The sequence below is a fragment of the Mobula hypostoma genome, chromosome 14, assembly GCF_963921235.1.
Source record: "Mobula hypostoma chromosome 14, sMobHyp1.1, whole genome shotgun sequence".
Classification (NCBI taxonomy): Eukaryota; Metazoa; Chordata; class Chondrichthyes; order Myliobatiformes; family Myliobatidae; genus Mobula; species Mobula hypostoma.
The window spans coordinates 10,047,436-10,066,820 of NC_086110.1; the positions used below are offsets into that span (position 1 = coordinate 10,047,436).

General features: G+C 42.5%; 1 protein-coding gene across 5 annotated transcripts in view; it reads right to left on the reverse strand.

Moving 5' to 3' along the window:
• The window catches only part of LOC134356080 (microtubule-associated tyrosine carboxypeptidase-like), a 90,735-nt gene extending 71,571 nt beyond the window's left edge, over nucleotides 1–19,164 (reverse strand). Inside the window, exons 1-3 of one of the 5 annotated variants that reach the window (XM_063066646.1) lie at nucleotides 16,475–19,164; nucleotides 6,630–6,762; nucleotides 5,971–6,072 (exon numbers count right to left, since the gene is read on the reverse strand). The gene's annotated coding sequence lies outside the window, so the exon portion shown is untranslated. The remainder of the gene's footprint in view (nucleotides 1–5,970; nucleotides 6,073–6,629; nucleotides 6,763–16,474) is intronic. The other 4 variants (XM_063066648.1, XM_063066649.1, XM_063066650.1 and 1 more) reach the window with 4 other exon arrangements.
• Between the last annotated feature and the right edge of the window lie 221 nt (nucleotides 19,165–19,385).

Genomic DNA, 19,385 nt, shown 5'->3' on the forward strand with positions numbered 1-19,385 from the left:
GGTTCAGGAACCTGATGATTCAAGGGTACTAAATGTTCCTGAACCTGGTGGTATGGGACTATAGGCTCCTGTACCTCCTTCCTGATGACAGCAGCAAGAAGAGAGCATGGCCCAGATGATGGGGGTCCTTGATGACACCCAGATTGCTAATCAAAGAATCTTACAGCACAAGAACATGTGCTTCAGCACAATCCACAAACATATTTCAAAAACACAGGTCTTTCTCCCTCATCATCAACCATACTGCTAGTTTTAGTTATCATTGACAAAAGTCTTAACTACTACCCCTATATTTTAGTCCAAAATAATTAATGTAGACCACAAAATGAAAGATACCCAGAATTGAGCCCTGCAGCTCCCTTCTGCATAAATACCCCCAGTTACTAAAATTCCTTTGCCTAATCCTACTGACCCAAACTTTAGTCAAATTTGTTATTTAGATCCCCAGGCATTAACAATTATTAATCAAACTGTGACATGCTCAAATGCCCTGTTAAAATTCATATAAAGCACATGGAAAGCATATCCCTCTTCCACATTCCTTGTTGCTTCCTCAAAAGAAATCTGTAATGTTAGTCAGACATAAGCCTCCTTTAACAATTCCATATTCTTTGCTCTTGATTAACCTACGTCTCTAAATACAGATTTTTGCAACCTTTGAGAATTGATCTCAACAGTTTTCTCAGCTAGATTGGCTTTTAATGTTCAAAAAGTTCAAAGTAAATGTCATTATCAAAGTACATATAGGTCACCATAAGACCACAAGGTATAAGAGCCATTTGGCCTATTGAGTCTGCTCTGCCATTTCATCGTGGCTGATCCTTTTTTCCTTTCAGCCCCAATCTCCTGCCTTTTCCCCGTATCCCTTCATGCCCTGACTAATCAAAAATCTATCAATCTCTGCCTTAAATACACGTAATGACTTGGCCTCCACAGCCACCTGTGACAACAAATTCCACATATTCACCACCTTCTGGCTAAAGTAAATCCTTCTCAACTCCATTCTATAAGGATGTCCCTCTGTTCTGAGGCTGTGTCCTTGGGTCTTAGACTCCCCCACCATAGGAAACATCCTCTCCCCAACCACTCTATCGAGGCCTTTCTACATTAGGTTGCAATGAGATCCCCCTCATTCTGCATCTGTGAAAACTTAATCAGTCAGGTATATCAAATACATCAGCACAGTCATATCCTCTTCATTGCTTATAGGTTTTGAAAGAATAGCAATCTCAAAACCAATCCCTACAGGAAATGTGTGTTTCCTTCCAGTCTAAAAAACAGCAATTCCTCAATACTTTGCCTTCCTAAACTATGGCCAAATACAAAGTAACACACACAAAATGCTGGAGGATCTCAGCAGCTCAGGTAGCACCTAAGGAGAAGAATAAACAGTTGATCCTTCACTAGGACTCATAAGGCCAAATATGCAACTGAATTATGTAGTGCTTTGTCAAAACTTTTTCTGCTCACTTACCCAACAATATCTGTTCATCAAGTATAATAAAATTGAGCAGGATTTTTGCTTTCACAAGTCCATTTAGAGATTCCAAATTGATCTGTATTTTTTTAAAGAGCCAATTCCTTTTGTCTTGAATTATCACTCCGGAAGTTTCATCTGACTTGCCTGTGGGTTTTGGGTTGTTACTGAAAGTTGTGGCCAAAACCTCTTCAGCCTGCTCCCTCAGCAGCACAATGTATTCAGGGTAGCTGAATCACTTTAAATATCACTATGCTTTGAAATGCCAGCTTTTATCTATTCTATTCATCCTAATCCTTTACCTGGCAGGTGCTGGGACCATGTTCATGTCAGTGGGAAGGGAGACCCAGGTAAACCAGTTTATCAGAATCCCAGCCTCATCTGAAGACAGCAGCAGGAAGACAGCAGCCTTGTACACAAGTGCATTGTTACTCTAATGTACTCTACCTTAAAAACATTTTCTTTGGGGTCCCAGATCAGCCTTAACCTTTCCTTTGACCACCCTTGCGATATCTATTTTTATTCACTTGGATTCTATTCATGTAATCTGGAATTTTTATCCTGACTTGCCCCTCCTATTAGACACTGCCTACCTGACCTGAGCTTGAGAAGAATCACCCTTCGGTCCCTCGTGGCTGCTGATAATGCCAGGCTGCTTCACAGTAGAAGACATTAGAACTGACTGCCTATTAACAGTCAGAACAGCGCAAGTAGCAAAGGAGGTAGCACCTCTTCCAATTCATGGCTTCACTCCACTACCCATCGACCCAACCATTGTGTTCCAGGAGGGGATGACCGCACAGCTTAAGGGCTGATGGGATCTCACTATTCATTGGGTAGGGTTGCATCAGGTATCAAAAAAAACATGAATCCTTGGGCTGGGATTGGTTCAGGCTGGCCAAAGTTAGTTCAAGTGTTAATTTTATACCCATACCCCAACCCCTATCCCTTTGGCAATTGTGCATTTATTTCTATTAAACTATTAGATTAAATGCCAGACATATAAATCTCTTTTTTTCAGTTTTGTTTACATCTGGTCATCAGGTACTCTTCCTTTCACCCTTACAGGACTGTAGTCACACTGGTTCTCCTTTCAAGACCTCTCTGTGTGTAGTCTCTTTTCTCCCACATATCCTGAAAGCCATCAACCTCAACCAGTTCCATCTAGACCTCACTGAAATTAGCTCATCTCCCGTGCAATGTGTTTATGTTTGACTGTTTCTCAAAACATTATTAAGGCTAATGTCAGCAACACACACAAAATGCTGGAGGAATACAGCAGGTCAGGCAGCATCAATGGAGAACACAGTAATATTTCAGGCCAAGACCCTTCATCAGATCTGGAAAGGAAGGGGGAAAGAAGCAACAGTAAGAAGTTGGAGGGAGGGAAAGGAGTACAAGCTGACAGATGACAGGTAAAACCAGTTAACAGGGAAGTAAGTGGGTGGGGTGGGGGATGGATGAAGTGAGAAGCTCATCAATTGCAGTTTGGATTGGCAACAACATCTTCTACACAAGCTCCAGCAGCAATGGTGCACCGCCAGGTTGTGTGCTTAGCCCTCTGATTACCCACTTTATACTTATGACTGTGAGGCTAAGTACATCTCCAAAGTGATATGTAAGTTTGCTGACGACACCACTGTTGTTGGCCAAGTCAAAGGTGGTGATGAATTGGCACTTAGGAGTGAAATTGAAAATCTGGTTGAGTGGTGCCACAACAACAACCTTTGGCAGCTACTCTGCCCAAGACAACAAAAATGGCAAAGTTGTGAATACAGCCCAGTCCATTACAAAAACCAGCTTAGCCTCCGTTGACTCCGTCTACACATCCTGCTACCTCAGGAAAGCAGCTTTCGCACCCTGGTCCTTATCTCAGAAGAACCAAACACTTGATAGTACATACAACCAGGGTCAAGGACCCTCTTCTGTTATAAGACTCTTGAACACACCACTTGTACGTTAAGATGAACTCTTGATCTCTCTATCTACCTTGTCGTTGCCCTTGCATCTTATTGTCTACCTGCAATGCATGCTTTCTGGAGCTGCAACAGTGAATCCTGCATCCATGAGCACTTTACCTTCTGTGCGACCTCGATGTACTTATGCTTGGGATGATCTGTCTGGAAGGCATGGATAACAATTTTTTCCACTGTATCTTAGTACATGTGACTATAGTAAATGAAATTACTAAAGACCAGTTATGTCCCAAAAATTACAATGATTTTGTTTCTTAGTTCCAACCACATACATTATTGCTTCAAGCCATTGAACGTTAATCAATACTGCCACCTCTGCCCTTTCAAGTGCTCTTAAGTAATCCAGCCAGGAATATTATGCACTTTCCATCAATTGTTTAAATAGAAGTTTCCCACAAAATTAATGTGTAGATCTCCTACAGTCTGGAGCTATATTATAGCTATGATACTTAATTGACTGTCTGCCTCACCTGTTTAAAATTACATGACCTCTGGACTGCTTGTTGGAGACAGGACAGGGAAATGTCTGACCGAGTGGTGCAGAATGAAATGAAATGTAAGGAACCAGGGATTCCCAGGGAGAATAAAGGGGCACAAAACATTTGGCAGTCACAATATTGAGTGCAAGCAGATGTGAACATGGAAACTGTGAAGGTCTGAGCTTCAAAATGGGGAGACCTTTTCAGGTGGCATTGGGGATCCATCTTGGAATGAGCAGAATACTGATGCATGTGTACATGGGAAGGTATAGAATGTACTTTCAGTCTTTGTACAATGGGACCCCGCCCCCCCCCGAGACATTGGTAGTACTATACAGTACTGTAATATACAATGGAGCTGGGAGCAAGAAGGACTTAAACGATTAGATGGCACATAAAATGAGTAACTAGTTCAAGTATGGTAGAAAAATAAAAGGAAATAGTTGTACCAATTGCAGAAAGTACAGCGATACCATAAAAGACAATATGTTATTGACACATGTTGACATATAGTTCATATTCATTTACATTATAAGGACCTTTGATGCATATATTATTGTCCTCCTGTAATGAAACTGCTGTCCCTTAAGACCATTAGGGATAACTGGTGTTAGCCATCATGGATAACTTAACTCATCTCAATAATGAACTGATTCTGCAACCTTTGGGCAACATTCCAAGGACTCTATATTATTTCGTTCATAGTTTAATTGATTGATTCATGCATTCATTTATATTATTTTTTATTTGCAGTTTTCTTTTGCACACTGCTTTTTTCTCATACTTTGTGTATAGTTTTTCATTGATTTTATTGTATTTCTTTGTTTTACTGTGAATGCTTGTAAGAAAATCAGGCTAGAATATGATGACACATATCTACTTTGATAATAAATTTACTTTGAATTTTGAACTAAACATTAGGTAAGCTGAAGGCTTTAGATTTTTGTTTGGAATAGATTTAAGAAGAATTTCTTTTCACCTACAAATTTGTGAATGGGGAACAAAACCTTAGTGAGAGCATTTATGCCTTCAAAAAACAAAATTCCAGCATAAGAATAGGCAAGAGTCAACAGAAGACATATATCTTTGTTTTTTGGTAGAAAGTAACTGTACAGATGTGTATGCAGAGTCACAGGCTCATACAGCATGGAAGCCTGTCCATCTCTTCCATGTCTACCATGTTGCTCAGCAAGTTTGCCCACCAGAGATGGGACAAGGAACAGACAATGAGAGTTTATTCTGGAGGGGATTATTGTTAACAGTTAGTCTTGTCATGCCAACTCTTTGCACTCTACATGACATCAGACATTTCTCTAACCACTAAATTAATGTCTGCCCTGATAAATGCATGCAACTTTCCAACTTCAAGCACTACAAGGTTCTACACTCCAGCATGATCTGGAACAAGGTTTCTTACATTCATTGTTCTTTGTTTGCTTGAATGATGTGCTTGTTATTACACAGTCATAGTTTCACTACAACCATTAATACAGCTGGACTTATCCATCTTTCAGACAGCTGCTAGCATGGATAATTTTCAGTTTTCCTCACATTACAGTTCAAACATCTATTTTTAACTTTCATACGAAGGAATCTTTATCTCTTTGCTTCCATTACATTTCTCCTATTTTTGCTGCTCTGAAACCTTGAGATAAATAAGGAAGTTTTTGTCTGCAGCACAATGCCATTGCTCTAGGATGACCTCTTGTACTGCACATCAACATCTGCCTTTTCTGATTAGCAGTTATGTTTATATTTATAGAAGTACTTCCTTGGTTCAGTTTTCATCTCAAACTCCTCATTTCTTAAGCACCACAGATAACAAGGGCATATTGAATAGTGGGGTCAGAGAGCAGGGATCCACAAAATGGTTGATGTAGGATTCACAAAATGATTACCCCTGCCTTTTCCAAGCATCCACTTTAAGAGGAGAAACATCAATGGTTTAAGATGCATTTTGTCTGCTCTAGCAGGTTATTAATGTGGGCATGTGCTTTAGTTAGAGCAACAGCTTAAAGAAGGAATAAATATTACTTACTTCCAAAAGATAATTCTTTCATGACTTAGAAAGAGCCAAAATCAAGAAGGCCTAAAACCAAGAAGACCCAGCAAAGAATCAAGGAGTTGGAAGGACGAAGTCCTAATGGGGAGTTGGAGAGGGATAAAAAAAATCAGTCATGATGGAATGGTAGAGCAGTCTTAATGGGCCAAATGGCCTAATTGTGCTCCTATATCTAATGGTTTTTATGGACATCTCCCCAAGTACCTCCCAATGCCTGAAAAGCACTATATTCAGAGACTAGGGTTACTGGTACAGATGAGCTGTCACCTTCAACAGTCTGACTTATTGGATAACAAATATTATATTTCAATATGTGATGTACACCTGGTGGTCAATACCAGAGTCCCAACCTGCCCAATACTTACAGAGAGGAAGTGTTGGGCTTCAAGCTCCACTCAAAGAGCTGTGTGAGATTAGTTCAAAAGTCTTCAACACTCTGTGATAGTTCGCACTGGCTTTCTACTGAATTGATCAATGCACCATGGTATTCCAAATGCATCTCGTTCTGTAAGTTAAAATTCTCCCCTAAAATCCTTCTCATTGGAAAATCTGGTGTGTGACGTCACCTCTGGTGAGATGATGCAAGGTATAATATTTCACACTAGATTTGGCTGCAGGCAATGTTTTCTACATACCTCCACACATGCAAGTCACACCACTCGGCTACCCTCTATGCATTAGCTTCTGGAAGGTGAGCCTTCTTCCTCGTCCTCACTGAATTCAGCAGTTCACAACGTGGTGCCAGTGCTGCTGGGGAGTACTGTGAAACTGACAGGAGAAAGGCATGAGGATGCAATCACAACATGAGCAGACATGAAGGATGAAAAAAGGTGTGATCTGAGAGGGTTAACTTGACTGCCAGTTCCAGCTGTGACTGGCAGCTCATGATATCTCAGACCACATCTCTTCCAAATGAGTGCATTAATAAAAATGCAAGGGTTCAGTCTCCATGCATGGGTTGCATTCAGCCTTCACCTGAATGAGAAAGGGACGACTGCTGGTTGGTATGTTTTGATGCATGTGAAAGAAATGGCTTTGGGCATGCAAGCATTGGACCCAATGCACATTGGTGAATGTAACATTGCTTATGATGTCAGATGGGGCCTGTGGATACCTGCAACAACTGTAACCAGATAATAGATGATACTCCATTTTTTCTGATCCAGATCGGACACTGCTTCTCATGCTTCTTCTTCCTAAGGGTTCATGCAGAGAGCTCTGTGATCACCAAACTCACAGCCAGGCATGCAAAGGATCTGAAAATCCAGCAACTCTTAAGTTCAGAGACAACACAGCCCTCCCCGGACTTCTTGTCCTTTTTCTTAGAGAGTTCAGGTGCAAGCAAGAAAGTCTGGTCCAGCCACTGACTCAGGAAGAGCTGACATACTCAATCCATTCCCTCGAGAAGAATTCATTCATTCATTACATGCTGTGTTGTATGACAGGGCGATCATGGTCTTTCCATGATCATGATTGTTCTTGGCAAATTTTTCTATAGCTTGGGCAATTTTCCATGTTCTGGGCAGTGAGAAGAATAAAATTGCCAAAAGCAATGTTTTACTGGCCATGTTGCACAAGGCTCCTTAGAAGCCTTGCACACATTTCTACATTTAGTATACACTTCTAGCTGATAAGAGGTTAGAATCATTGAAGAAGAGCATCATCACCCTCACTACAAGTAGAAGGGGAAGAGGAGGACGTCAGCAATTAGTGACTCACTGTTATATGTGGATAATAATTCTTTCCAAGCCATTCCAAGTTATATCTGCTCCAGGATCTACAAAGATCAAACTTGCACTGTACCCAACAGGAGAATCTCTGAACACGGTAAACTGCTCAGGGACACCATCACCTATTGTACGTGTGGGTTGGGGATTTAAAATTCCCCTTAAAAGTTTGGACCAGGAGAAGACCTTTGACAAAATATTGCACAGGACATGCTGTCCGAAACATTTGGCAAGCAAATTCATAATTGGCCAAAACTGCTCTACTTAGAATCAGTAGCACCGTCCAAATTAATAAGTGGGGTAAACTCATCCTGGTTCAGAATCAGAATCAGGTTTGTTACCACTGACAAAAGTCATGAAATTTGTTGGTTTTCTGTACCAATACAATGCAATACATTAAAAATTTAAAAATATTTAAATAAATAAGTAGAGCAAAAAGCAAGCAAAATCGTGAGATAGTGTTCATGGGTTCAAAAATCTGATGGTGGAGGGGAAAAAGCTGTTCCTAAAACATTGAATGCATGTCTTCAGGCTCCTGTACCTTCTCTCTACCGGTGGCAGTGAGAAGAGAACTTGTCCTGGGTGGTGGGGTTTGTGTCTGGCTGCAATAAGCCATGTACAGAGCCGAAGTATACCAACACCAAGTGTGGTTTTACTGCCACAAGTCACTCCATTCATTTGGATTGTGTTCTACACCTGTCCACTGTGGAACAGTGCCTGCAGAAAAACACCTTTGACCACACATCACGCAGGCAGTGAATGTCGAGGAAGCCCTGTGGGAGAAGCAGATTGTGGATCCTGTTGCATGATTGATTCTCTAATTATCAATATCACTTGGCAGACTGCATCACCACTAGAACTCTTCAACAAGCATGAGGACCTCACTTATCTGCCTTATCAGATCCTTCACAAACCCCTGGACCCTGCTCTAGGGTGGCTATGATGTCTATAAAATGGTGATCCATGTCCTTTTGAACAATGTGTTTGCCAAGAAGTCAGGGAAGTGAGATGCAGCAGTCTTTGTTGAGGATTGACCCAATTAACTGCATAACACAAGACTTTGTGCTTCATGGACTATTCTCTGGAACATACAATGAGACAGGTCTTCCAGTGCAAGGAGCTGGCTACAGCCAACTGCCATGTTCCAAGATGTAGGACTACATTGCTGAGGTTGTCACTAGAACTCAGCAAAGATAAAAGATAGGGTTATCCACCCTCTTCTTTTTCTGGTTCGGCCCCTGTACAATAACCTCTCAAATGTCTCACTGATGAAAATTTTGAGACTGATAGGCATCCGTTAGTGTCATGGGACCACGGATTTGTGCCTTGGAAGGTTTCCAGGGCACAGACCTGGGCAAGGTTGTATGGAAGACCGGCAGTTGCCCATGCTGCAAGTCTCCCCTCTCTACGCCACCGATGTTGTCCAAGGGAAGGGCATTAGGACCTGTACAGCTTGGCACTGGTGTCATCGCAGAGCAATGTGTGGTTAAGTGCCTTGCTCAAGGACACAACACGCTGCCACAGCCAAGGCTCGAACTAGCGACCTTCAGATCACTAGACGAACGCCTTAACCACTTGGCCACACGCCAACACTTTTGAGACTAAAAGATTGATATCATCTAGACAAAATGCAAATATTATAGGCTAATTATAATATTGGTAGAGTGAAAGAAGGCAATATATATATACTGTACAACTATGAACAATATATATAAGGCAATATACTCTATACTGTGCAACTATGAACTTAATGAATGAAGTATGCTGCCTTTCCAATTACCTTTGAAACGGTGTTGAGCTTGCAGTGCTTGTTCAGATGAACGGGCACTGCTACTGGTGTAGGAATTTCACAATTTTAACATAATGACAATGAAGGAATTGGAGGATAGAAGGGGTGTATAACCATATAATGGTACTCCCTCCCCTAGCACTCCTGCATGGTTGAAATTACAAGCTTGGGAGGTGCTTCTGAGAGAGCCTCAGTGAGCCTTAGTGAGTTACTGAAACACATCTTGTAGATGGCACTTGCTGAGTGATGTTGTGTCAATAGAGGGAGTAAATGTTTTATCTTGAAGGATGCAATGTCAAACATCAGACTGTTGAATTTCTTAAATGTTGCTAACCTTGCACTCATCCAAGCAAGTAGAGAGAATTCCATTGCACTCCTGACTTTAGTGAGCCACACACACTCAGCTCTTGACCTCACAATCTACCTTGCACCTTACTGTCTGCTTGTGTACTGCACTTTCTCTAACTGTAACACTTTATTCTGCATTCTGTTATTGTTTTCCTAAATACTACCTCCATGGACTGACATGATGAAATGATCTATATGGATAGCATATAAAACAAAGCTTTTCACTGAGCCTCAGTCCATGTGACAATAACAAACAAATTTACCAATTATTTGCCTTTCAACATACCCTTAGAGTCAAATTAGCTATTTTTGTGTGGCTGGCTCAGTTAAATTTATAGCCAGCTCTGAAAACCTAAATATTAATGGTGATAGTTCAACAGTAGGACATTTGGCTATTTTTTCACTTTGTGGGCTAATTACCACTGTTGTCACTATAGCATATTGGTTGGAGACACAGCTAGCACAGGTTCACAACATTACAACTGGGATGTTCCCCAGTCCCATCACATGTTCTGTATCCATGCAACCGGCTATTTCTAGAAACCGCATTGGGTTCTAGAATCACATTGGGTTTAGACAGGCAAATGTGATGGAGGAGAACACTGGAGGCAACCAAAAGGGAACATTCATTCATATCTATGACTAAAGGTGGCAGCAAACATTTTCAGCCTTGTCTTTTGTGGATGGCCAAAGGGTACTTATAGAATCCGAAGTATTGGATCCATCTGAGCTAGGATCTGAATCTGAGACAGTTCTCTCCTATTTTTCTCATTTTCTCAGCAAACTATTTGCATGTTGCTTCCACTATATGAGAAAAATATTTAGAACCAGTGGAATAATACATACATTTACAAACATTAAGATACTTCATTTTAAATGTGTTTACTTAGAAAATAAAAAGGTTTTGGTTCATAAAGAAAACCAAAACCTTTTTATTTTCTAAGTAAACACATTTAAAATGAAGTATCTTAATGTTTGTAAAGTGCTTTGGGATGATTTGAGATCATGAAGAATATTACAGAAATGAACTATAACCTAGAGACTCATTTTCAAGGGCTCTTTACAACTCATTTTTTCAGTATTATTTTTATTTGCACAGTTTGTCTTATTTTTCTCATTGGTTATCAGTTTTTATTTGCTTATGCATAGATTTTGTTTCAGATTTCTTTTTCTCTGTGAATCCTTGCAAGAAAATGAATCTCAGGGTAATATATGGTAACATAGCTGTGTACATACGTCTACTGATGCTTCTGGACACATCTTCAGTGATGTTCCTGGAATTATCAGGTGTTTCGGGTCTTTCAACATCATACAACCTCCTCCAGGTGACCCAGCTGGGGCTGATCAGACCCCACCTTGTGTCCAGATGGCTAGCTACTTATGACTCCATGGCTCCCCTCTTTTGAGCCACAGCTATCTTGACGCCCTCTCTGCCACATTGGTGGTACTGCGGATGGCTCTCCTCTTCCTCTCTCCCTCGATGCCCAAATTGCTGAAGGCTCTAACTAAAGAATGGGCTATGAATCCCCTACAACCAACCTCCACTGGGAGACACCTCGCTCTCCATCCAGCCTGCTGACAGTTGCTGACCAGTCCTGCGTACTTGGCGAGCTTCCTTTCAAAGGCCTCTTCCAAGCTATCTTCCCATGGGACTGTCAGCTCCAGCATCACCATTTGCTTAGTAGACTCAGACACTAGGACAATGTCTGGTCGCAGGGTGGTGGCTGCGATATGGTTAGGGAACTTCAGCTGCCGTTTGAGGTCCACCAACAGCTGCCAGTCCCTTGCAGAGGTCAGAATGCCTGCAGATGTTCTTTTGGCGGGTATTGGCTGCTCCCCAGCTCTGACAAAGACAATGGTCTGCTTGGAGGGTCGGGACCGCTTCGCCCACTCAACTCCTGCGTTGACGGCTTCAGCAATGGTCTTCAGGACCTGATCATGCCTCCACCTGTACCGTCCCTCACCAAGTGCCCTTGCACAGCCACTGAGGATGTGCTCCAGGGTTCCTCGCTTGGAGCATAGTGAACATGCAGATGACTCCGCCTTGCCCCAATGTGTGCAGGTTTGATGGGCTTAGAAGCACATCATACACTGCCTGGATGAGAAATTGGATGTGGTGTGGTTCGGCTTTCCAAAGATCAGCCCAGGTCACTTTACCCTCAACCGCATTCTCCCATCTTGTTCAAGCTCCCTGTTGCTTCATTCCCACCACCTTGCAGGCTCTCGTCTCCTCCACTACTGCTCTCACCTCCTCCTGAACTAGATGATGCCTTTTCTTCCCTCTGGTGTCCATTTGAGGATTTGGAAAGGATCCTAGCCCAGCACAGCCTCGTGTGACCACTCCCACCAGCCTCCTGTGACACAGCCTTGCCTCTGCTTCCAGAACAGCTTCCTCTGCCCTCCACTTCCTGCCAGTCCTCACTTGGATCCCTGCTCTAGCCACCTTCAGATCACTTCAGTCCCTATACTGTAGCACTTCTCTGGCTCTTGTTACCTTGAATTCTTCCTCCAAGGATTTGAAGGGCAGTTGCAGTTTGTTATGGAGTCCATAGAGTGCGATGCTGCTCAGGCTCTTTGGCAGCCCCAGCCATCTCCTGAGGTGGTTGCTAACCCTCCTCTCTAAGGTTTCGACTGTCGAGATCGGAACTGCATAGACGAGGAGGGGCCACAGGATTCTGTGAAGAATGCCATGCTGATACACCAAGGCTTTAAACTTCCCAAGTAGGCCAGATTTGTCCACAGATTTCAGCCAGCCATCCAACTCGGTACAGGTCGCCTGAATGGATGTTGTGTCCCTTAAAGAGCTGTCAAAAACTTTGCCTAAGCTCTTGACTGGCTTTTCTGTGATGGTTGGGATGGCTGTGCCTGTGATGCTGAACCAGAACTTGTTCTCCACCTTCCCTTTCCTCAGAACCATCGATCTTGATTTGGCTGGTTTGAAACGCATCTGGGCCCACTCCACCAGCTTTTCAAGCCTTTGCAGAATCCACCGGCAGCCTGGGACTGATTCTGTGGTGACTGTGAGGTCATCCATGAATGCCCTGATAGGTGGTTGCCATTGAGCAGAATTCATTCTGGGCCCTCTGCACTCTGGTTCAGCAGACTTAGTGAGCAGGTTCATGGCTAGGGAGAACAGTGTCACTGAGATAGTGCACCCTGTGATGATGCCGATCTCCACCTTGTGCCAAGTTGATGTAATTTCTCCTGAAGAGACCCTCATCCTGAAGTTGCTGTAATAATCAGCGATAAGGTCTCTGATTCTGCTGGGGACGTGATATTTGGTCAGAGTGAGCTGCACCAGCTCGTGCGGAATGGAGCCATATGCATTTGCCAGGTCGAGCCACAACAGTGACAGGTTGTCCTTGTTCTCTCTGGCCTCCCTGATGAGCTGTGTCACCACACCGATATGCTCCAGACATCCCTGAAATGCCACCCTTCTGGACTGATGTATCAATATAGGTGTTCTTTGCAAGGTAGGTGCACAGCCAGTTAGAAATGGCACTGAAGAAGATCTTCACCTCGACACACAGCAGGGAGATGATGTGAAACTGATCTATCTGGGTGGCATTTTCCTCCTTCGGGATCCACACCCCTTCAGCCACTCTCCACTGTTCTGGGATCTTCCCCCTTCTCCAGAAGATTCTCAGGATCTCCCACAGACACATTCTTTGATAATAACCCTTTAACTTTTGAACATGCTCCCAGTAACATTTCTCTTCTACCAATCAGCAAATCTTTTATTCTATTTAATGTTGCTTGACAATTAAGAAAAAAAGATCTAATAACATTCTTACCTGCATCTCAGCCAATAAGCAACTTTTGAAACATGGCCATGATTAAAATAAAGGTGACAGGACAGGCATCGTGCATGCAAAAGGACCTGTGATTTTTTCTGACAGAATGCAGTCTGTTTTGTTGTTGGTTGAAAGGTAAGTATTGGGAGCTAAGAGCAACAGAACTCTCCAGTACTCTTTTGTCATTAGTAGAGAAGTTATATGTGAACAGAATTAATCCACGTTTGGAAAGGTAGCATTAATCAAAGTCAGTCAGAGTGTCTTTATTAGTGGGAGATCCTGCCTGATGAATGTGAGGGTAAGTTTTGAAGAGGTAACAAAATGCACTAATGAGGGGAGTACATTTGGTAGAGTCTATATTGACTTCAGTAATTTCTTTGACGATATCCCACATGGGAGACTGATTCAAGTGGTCAGAGCCTGTGGGCTAGCAGAGAATTTTCATGCAACACCATCTGTTTATCTTGCTGGGATAGAATTCATAAATAGGATCCAAAATTCGCTTGGTAAAAGGAGGAAAAGGATGAAGGGCAAAGATTGCTCTGTGATTGGAAGACTAGTGGTGTACCATAGGGATTGGTGCTGGGATCTTTACTATTTGTTATATATATATTCATGATTGGATGTGAATAAAAGAGTTACGATTAGCAAGTTTGCAAATGACATGAAAATTTACAGTGCCAATAGTGGGAAGAGTAATCATAGACTGCAGGATAATACTGGTCTGTTCGGAGGATGGGAATAGGGGCACCAAAAGAAATTTAGTTGTGGTAACTGTGAGATGATGCACTTTGGAAGCAGTGAAAAGAGTGGACATACAGATTAAATGTTATGACCTTAGGTGACATTAATGTACAAGAAGACCTTGGTGTTTGTCTAATAATCCCCGGCACAGGTGGATAACGTAGTGAAGAAGGCTGTTCAGAATACTTGCCTTTGTTACCCAGGACATAAAATACAAGAATAGGGAGGTTCTGGGAGAATTATATAAAACTCAGTTGGGCTACAGCTGGACTACTCTGTGCAGTCTGCTTAGCACACTATAGTAATGTGATCAGTCAAGTTGAGTATGATGTTCTCAGGATGTTAGGCTGGATACCTTTGATGGAGAATTCTGTGCATGACTTTGTTTAATGTGAGGAGGCTGATGCACAGGAATCAACCACACAGTCCTTGACAGATCAGGTTCAGTGGCCACTGGCACTGAATGCAGAATGACTGGGGACCCTTCACTGCTGCCGGTTCCTCTGGATTCACTGCCATTGTCATGTGTCCTCATCTTCTGCCAGCTCCACAAATGAAGTCTTGTTTGCTCTTTGTCTGGAACCTCACCCTTGATATTATTGGCATAGGTAATCCTAAGCACCAGATGGTTAAACTTCAGAAGGCATTGCTCTGGGGATCTCAACAACTCTGAAGCCCCTCCACCATTATAGTAAGAATGTGATTGCACTGTAGAGAGCGCAGAGGAGATTCATTAGTCTGTTGCCCGGGATGGAGTGCTTCTCTTACCAAGAAAGACTGGATTCACTAGAGTTGTTTCTCTTGGAGTGGAGGAGACTGAGGGGTAATCCTGGGGAGATGTTAGTCAGAACTCCTTACTCCTTTGGAAAATGAAAAAAAACAATAGGTTTCCACCCTCCATCTGGCGTGTAAATTGGCAAGAGGCGGTGATATGCATTTTAGGCTCTCAAGGGAAGTGAAGGATTTGAAGACTGGCTTCTCCGTTTCACTGAACCCTGGAAAGGCGCATACTAATCACATTTTTGTAATAAACTCTGACGAATACTAAAACGTCAAATTTTGCAAGTTCTAAATGCAAAAACCTATATAACATTCTGGATTAAAATTGCAAATGCAATTGTTCTTCTGAAGGCACTTTCTTGATAGATCCAAACACACTAAACAGTCAACCACTGTGCTTCGTTTGTTCTTCAAATTTAAAATAAAACAATGATATTTGGTAATAGAGTATAATAGACTGCTATAATCGCTGAGCAAGCAACATAGTGCTGCGATTTTGGGCTATTGTTTGCTTCACAGGGCTTCATAAATTCATTATTTCAGCTTCTACAAACTCGACCATATTTCCCCACTTCTCTTGCCCGTCGTTTGAATAAGGTTCAGCATTCCAGCCGCCGAGACCAACCGATCAGATTCACGACAATGGGTGTGTCATTCCCAGACACAATAGGATACTCGCGTCGCTTTGATAGGAGAGGGAGGCAGTGAGGGCTTTTGAAAGGTGACAGCACCACACGCACCACAAAGGAAATCACTTCCGATGTTATTTCTTTGTCAAGATTATCTCAGATTTGAGCGCTTATTTAACAAATCTCAATATAAAAAAAATTTTAACGATCTCATGTGGCAAAATATTACTCAAAAATACACACACATGCATAAAGACTTTGTATAAAACGCGCCTCCTTTGCAATGTCCCATGCACTTATTTTATTAACTGTAAGACAATGCCTAACTATGCATCTCAGTATGGGACTGGCTCCCACAATAAGCAGGATCTGTTTTCTTTTTTCTATCTCTTTCTCTCTTACACACCCACACAATCGAATATTGGCGATGACTGCCTTCGGCCCATTTTAAAACTCTTGCTAGGAAGCATGCTCGTCTCCGCTACAAAAATTCCCCTAGTGTGGTCACAAGTGGCAAAAATCGCGCTAAGGTACAGTATATCTTTAAAACACACACACACACACACACACACTTGAAACGCCTGCCTGAGCAAAATGTTTTCTGATCTAGGATCGCCTGTTTGGTCAGATGACAGTTAAAGAGGGGAGAAATTAAATCGTCCAACTTACATGACAGTCGCTACAAAAGTATGCTCTCAAAAGACTAAGCACGGAGACAATAGGAATGGGTTTGGTTGAAACGTCCTCCGTCGCGATCTTTAATTTCTGCCAAGGGTTGGAGAGGACCCCAGATTCCGGCGGCTTTCTGGGAAACTGGATTCCGGCTGGTGGAAACGGCGAAGACGCTGATCTAAGACAGAACCGGGAAAGGTTTGAGAGATATAAAGGGGGGAGCGGCGGGCTGCACTGACTGACAGCCCCAGCTTCTGGCTATTATTAACTCAGCCGATCGCTCCTTTCCAAAGCTGCAGAACTTAGAAAGAGGAAATACGGGCACGGAAATGTCGATTTCCCCCTCCACGGAGAGGACAGCCCGGCAGCGGTGCTGTGCACTGGAAACGACTGGATGAATGTATGGAGAACAATTTCCCCCGCCCAGCAGTGAAACTGACACGGTGCGTTCAATTTCAGTCCGGCCTATCCTTCGTTCAGCACCAGCGTCCAGAAACTGCCGGGATAGCAATTACGTATCAACAATTTCGCCGTTGTTTATTGATTTTGTTTAAAATTGCAATCAGGACAAAAAAACGCCCGGAGTTTCCCTTCTCTTCACTCCGCTCGAACATCGCGCAGCCTTCAGCCCTGGGAGGCATCCTCAGCCATGATGGCAAGCGTTGGCAAAATACACCAGGGTTCTGGTCAGCAGGAGTTCAAGGCCCACTGCACCAGTAACACGCCTTATCTTCTTCATCAGTATAATGGCGTGATCCAGTCTCCACACTGAGATATTGTGATGTAGGACCAGTTAAATGCTGTTGTCTCAGCCTCCGCGAAGAACGGGTGACAGACATACGATCCTTATTACCAGTACCGAGGAGACTTCTCGTCCCGTCAGTTTGGGTCGGATCAAACTCAGCCCGTCCCGATTTATAGGGCGGGTTCGAGCTACAGGTCGGCGTCCACCAAGAACCAGATTACAAGTATCGTAGATGTTGGGAATCATATCTCGATTTAGAATGGCTCGAGTCGATTTGTACATTCAAAGGCAAGGGATAGGAAAAACATTCAGAGAAGGCTGCGTTGATCGCAGCTCCTGATTTCTAAAGAGGACAGCTATTTGATAACACTATATTGCCCAACCTAGTTCGACGCTGTTTGTTAGTATAAACTGCATGCTAGTATAAAGTGTTAGACCGCCATTTCTCGATATAACTATCTGCAACCACTGACCTTGATTTACGTCACCCCCTAATTTCTGTGACTGTTCTATTGTCGCTTTGCCACTTGAAAGTTGGCTCGAGGTCTGTGTGTTTGATTCCAAGAAAACGTTTCACACTGAATTAAATGGTGTGAAGTATAAAACATAAGCTAATGCTTATAAGGGACTGTTTCGAGATGCCAGTCACTCTGCCCCAAAGAAACATAACGGTCTTTCATGAGGGTCAAAACCAAAGAACTCATAAGGAACAGACATTCAACGTTTTGGAAACAGCTTCTTCCCCTCCGCCATCAGATTTCTGAACGGACAATGAACGCTACCTCGCTCTTTTTGCACTGCTTATTTATATTCGAACTGTACTTCTTATTGTAATTTATAGTTTTTTAAATGTATTGCACTGCACTGCTGCCGCAAAATAACGAATTTCACGAATTATGTCAGTGATATTAAACCTAATTCTGACTCATAAAGCCTTTGGTTTGGTTTTCAATGGACACCCCCATATCTAGTCATTTGCATCACTGGTTAAATTAAGCTCCTGTCTGCCCTCTGACAGCAACTTAAAATTCCAGTGAGATTAAAATCTATTTGAAGATGAGCAGGGAAGCTGTCTGTTGTCCCTGGACCAATATCCATGCCTCAGCCAACACCAGAAAAGCATTATTCACCATGTTGTAACCCCGTGTAGCAGGAATTGCTGAACTCTCAAAGAGAATTTCTGAATTTTTCAGCTCTTTAACTCTGGGAATAAAATCAAGTGGGGTGATATTGATATTTTGGGTGATTTTGACTGAGGCAGCCTGCAGGTAATGAACTGAGCTGAAATGAATATGCCTGGACTATTTCAATTTTGTGTTTCTCCCTCTGCACATTTTTTCTGCGTGGGGGATATTTTTTCTTTAAACGGATTCCATGGTGTTTCTTTGTTTCTTGGTTATCTGTGGGAAGACAAATCTCAAGGTTGTGTACTACATACATACTTAATAATAAATGTACTTTGAATATTTGAATGAAATTATATGGTATGGATTTACTACTGAATTCATAGCCACTTTATTTCCAGAATGCTAATACTGAAGATTAAATCCTCTCTGACAGGATATCACCTCTCCCTTTAACCTTGTTCACCCTCAGTACTTCCCTTTCCCATCTAGTCAATGACCAGGTAGCTCAGTCAACTTTGACCGTGATGACTTGCCTATAGAAAGTGGTGGATACAGCCCAGTCCATCACAGGCAAAGCCTGCCAACTACTGAACACACTTATAAGGAGCACTGCCACAAGAAAGCAGCATCCATCATTAAATACCCCCACCATCCAGGCCAGGCTCTCTTCTCACTGCTGCCAACAGATTAGAAGTTACAGATCCATTAGGTCCCACACCACCAGGTTCAGAAACAGTTTCCTGCACAATTTATTTTATTCTACACATTGGCTGTTTATCAGTCTTTATGTGCAGTTTTTCATAAATTCCATTGTATTTGTTTGTTTACCTCTAAATGCCTGCAAGAAAGTGAATTTCAAGGTCATGTATGAAGATGTGCTTTGATAATAAATTCACCTTGACTATGACGGGGCCACCTCTTTTTCCCTTATTACGGAGAGAGAGAGCTTGTTGTATGTCAAATTACCAGATGAATGAGTCGTCTTTAGGGTACTGCAAGTCTGTATCTTTATTGATGCTTTGCTGCACACTTGAGT